Genomic DNA, 3,946 nt, shown 5'->3' with positions numbered 1-3,946 from the left:
CGCTCTTCTCCAAGAGAGTATGAAAAGCTTGTGACCCTAAGTGTTTGAGTACTAGAATTTTTCCACTGACTTTGAGGGATTCAGGCTCGGTTAACAACTGGCAATGTCAGTGCCTAGTACACGGGACAACGACACTGGGAAAATGTTGTCTTACCTAGGACAAGTTAGGGTGTTCCTGGTTGTTGTGTGAGACGGTCATTTGTGCAGTTTTAAGAATAGGTTCGACAAATATTTGTGTAGGGTGGTTGAGAGGAATGATCCTGTCTTAAGCAGGGAGCTGGACTAGATGACCTCCTGAGGTCTTGTCCGGCCCCGCTTTTCTGTAATACTTTGATTCTCTGATTTTAGCAGCACCACTTGTAAATCTGATATTTTGTCTTCTGATTAAACGCACAAGGACAGTGGTATGAAAATATTTGCAGAATATTTAATGATTTTAATGGCCCTGCTATACATTTGTAATTGTCATTCATTGCCTGAAATATACAACTATAAGCTCTATGCACATCATTTCCAATCTACTGTAACCAGATGGTTGTGCCCTACAAGGCTATTTACGATGTCCTATCAATATGCACATATCCATGGGTGAATCTGTAGTGTGTGCTGTTCGGGGCAGACTAAATGAACATAATGATTGTTGCTGGCTTTAAATATATACTACTACTACTACTATGTAGTAGTATGGTATAAATAATGTACGTGATTCTTCAAACACTTGTTCTTATTCATTTCAGTTGTGGGTCATCTCCGTGCTTTCCATTCATCTACTAATGATAACAAAAGAGCATAGCTGCTTGCAGGACTTGGTCCCTGTGAATCTACATTGCCTGTATAGCAGTCCAGAGGAGTTGAACATGAGGTACCTACCTCTTGTCTAGCCTATGGGTTATAGCCTTATAGACATACGGTAGCAATAGACTGATGTAGTGCATATGGAGAGGGGATCAATTTTTAGCTCATTCTGTTCTGTACAATCAATGTCCCTTGCATGTGTTTAAATTATAGCTATTTGCATAATGCATGCATTTTATCAGGGCCATGTATTTTCCTTTATTTACTTTTGGTAGACTTTTTCCACACTATTTTTATGGTATCTGTACCTTTTTGGTGTTTCCTTTAGTTAGAGAACTCCAACCACTTCCACTATTAACTGTGATTGAGAAATGTAACACTGACTGAGACAAATTGCTGATGAGACTTTTCAAATATCACTTCCATCTGTTAAACTGTTTACAAATCATAGAGGACTAGGAAGACTGGAGACATTAGGGCAGCAGAAACTACTGAAAGCTCTCTATTTTTAATTAAAGGAGGGAGAGTTTTCCAATTAAATTTTCACTCATGGGGACATAAGCTGTAGCTCTGGTGTCTTCCAACTTCTACTTAAAGCACGAAGGAGATGTCTTCTATTTAATTAATTTAAATATTGTTGTTTTTCTAAGTGCGAGTTGGTTACTCTTTGCAGACTGGATTAATTTTCTGAGTCATTTCCTGGGTAACTACTTGTTATCTTTATCTCTCAGCTCCTTAATTACCCACCAGTCGCAGAATTTAGCAATGGAGACCAGTGGACTTTTTTTTCTCTTGAACAACCTGAGTAAACGAAACCTCACGCTGGTCATATTTGGCCCAGTAATTAAGATGAATGTGCCTGCCTGGGCAGTTTTCCCTCCTGCACAGGGTGTAGCTTCACTCTGATATGTAACTGTGCAATCAAGGCAGCTCTTGACTTAAGGATTAGGCTCCCTATTTTTGATTCACTTGTGTCTGCAGAGTTCAGTGCAGGAGGATCCTTCATTGGTGTTGGCAAATTTCAGAGGAGCTATGCCGGTTTAGAGTAGTTGAGGATCTGGCTGTAAGCTCTTACTGCTCTTAGATCTGCTCTAAAGTCCACAGAAATCAATGAGAGTCCTTCTACTGACTGAGCTTTGGATGGGGTTTCCTAACATATCTTCACTCTGAAAAACCCAGGAAGTTTCAGGAGAATAAGTTGAGGATTCAGTTCCATCTTGCTCATCTTCATCAGCATCATTTAGTACATAAATGTCTTCACCAGGGATTTAGCCTGGACATAGCTATGGGCATTGCTGCCATGGTAGGTTCTTCTAAGGGAGATAGGCAGAGCTGTGGGGATCTGCAGTTTGCACTGATGCAGCAGACCCTCTTTTATTTAAGCAGAGGAAAACTACTCAGGACAAGTCATAGCTAGTAGTCTCCTTGTCTGCTTGCACTGGCATTACACAGATGGCTTGGATCCCCCATGCAGAAAAAGACCTCAGTTCCAGTCAGCTGCCCCTGATCGGGCCTGCCATGGTGTCCCAAGGGCTTAACGTAGCCTGCAGGTGCTAGGCTCTGATGTTGATGGGTGAAACGAAAGGCGCTCAGGCAGAGCTCGAGTAGAGTCTGGGTTAGCCGGTAGGAAAACACAGCTTTGTCTTACTTGTACAGGTACATTTCAAGGAGAAATTTGCCACCATGCACATCGCTTTTCAGAGCAGGCCTCTTTTATGAGTGATGTGCATTTCCTGAGGGTCTCCAGATGATCAGTGCTATCAGACAACAAATTCAGCATAATTAAAAAGATCACAAATACCCATTACCAAGAGCACGGTTGTCGGGCTTGAGCGTACCAGACAGACCTTCAGAAAAACTGGAAGCCAGGTTTTCAAGGACTCCCTTTTGAAAACCTGGCTCATTATGAGAGTTATATGCCTGCATCTGAGAAAGGTAGCCAGGACTCTAAGCACTGCCTGTCAGTGTTGGTAAAAGTGTTTCTCTAAACAGCCAACATACGAGTAGGAATGACAGGAGCCATCTGTCCTGAAGCTGAGGGGGCTGAAGCAAACTCGAGTCAAGGGCTGCGATCTGATTTTAGCTGCTCTTGACTTCTGTGGAGTTACTCTGGATTTACACAATCAATGACAGAAAGCAGAATGTGGTTCTAAGTGGCCTGTTAAAAATAAATGAGAGCGTGTCTTTAATAGGGACCTTTTGCCATTTTGCCAAAGACCGGGAATTTTGTGTCATGTCCAAGCCCCTCAACTGCACAGCCCACACAGGCATCGCGCTATCCTCTTCACGTGATGCAGTGGCAGCACTGTAACAACCTTTTTTTTAACTTCTTAAACCCTGTCACGCTGCTGAATGCTTCTGGAGCTTAGGTTAAAAACAAAATCGGGGGAGGAAAAGAGTGAAAGGAAAAGAGCAAAACAGCAACCCAGCAGAGCAGAATTCAAAAGAAATTCTTGCTTAAGCTATTACCTCCCTTGCCAAGCCTACCACACACCATCCTTCATCTGGGAGTCTCCGTGTCACAGTGAGCAGGTGCAATGGAGCAGGTAAATCAGAACACGCGTGTTTCTCTGGCTTGATACAATCTTGGCTGCTCTTACAGGGGACAGAGAGGAGTCTTCGAGTCTGGAGGACCCATTTCAGCTACCTCCTGCTGTTAGTTCCACTATTACTGTTAAATGTCCACTATAGCAGTGTCTTGGGGGCCCTAAGCAAAGGTTGCATCTCTGCTGGGCCAGATGCTGTACAAACCCTCAGTAAGGAAGTCCTTATTGCAGTCGATGTTCTTAAGACAGCAGATGTGGGCAGGATTTCCTCAAGATCTAAGAAGCCCGGGGAGCAGGTTTGCAACTCAAACTCAGGTTCAGTGTGAATGCCAGGCCAGCAGATCTTTGCTAGTCATTGATGAAATCTTTGCTTTTTGAGAAATGTTAATGAACTGTTACTGTTTGCTGACAAGCGTGTGACTCTTTACACCATGACTGCACAGTGTTACTGTTTATGTGGTGGTGACAATCCAGGCACGTGGGACAGTTCTTAATTTAGCAGAGTGAGTAAACATCTATGATGAACTGTAATTAGTACGGTCAGAGCTAATGTTTGAGCAGCTCTAGTTTTCTGCCTCTTTTTTGAGCAGAGGCTAGCTTTGCGG

The 3,946-nt window shown here is 43.0% G+C and overlaps 1 protein-coding gene across 6 annotated transcripts in view; it reads left to right on the top strand.

The window, feature by feature from the left end:
• The window catches only part of LOC102374233 (CMRF35-like molecule 8), a 64,769-nt gene that overhangs the window by 57,640 nt on the left and 3,183 nt on the right, over window positions 1–3,946 (top strand). For 2 of the 6 annotated variants that reach the window (XM_025205433.1, XM_025205432.1), the window contains exon 1: window positions 3,160–3,341. The exons of the other annotated variants lie outside the window; for them this stretch is intronic. The gene's annotated coding sequence lies outside the window, so the exon portion shown is untranslated. Of the gene's footprint in view, window positions 1–3,159; window positions 3,342–3,946 lie in introns of those variants that run through there. 6 annotated transcript variants of the gene reach the window in all.

Source organism: Alligator sinensis, unplaced genomic scaffold, assembly GCF_000455745.1.
Source record: "Alligator sinensis unplaced genomic scaffold, ASM45574v1 scaffold1322_1, whole genome shotgun sequence".
Classification (NCBI taxonomy): Eukaryota; Metazoa; Chordata; order Crocodylia; family Alligatoridae; genus Alligator; species Alligator sinensis.
This window is presented reverse-complemented; position numbering and strand designations above follow the sequence as displayed.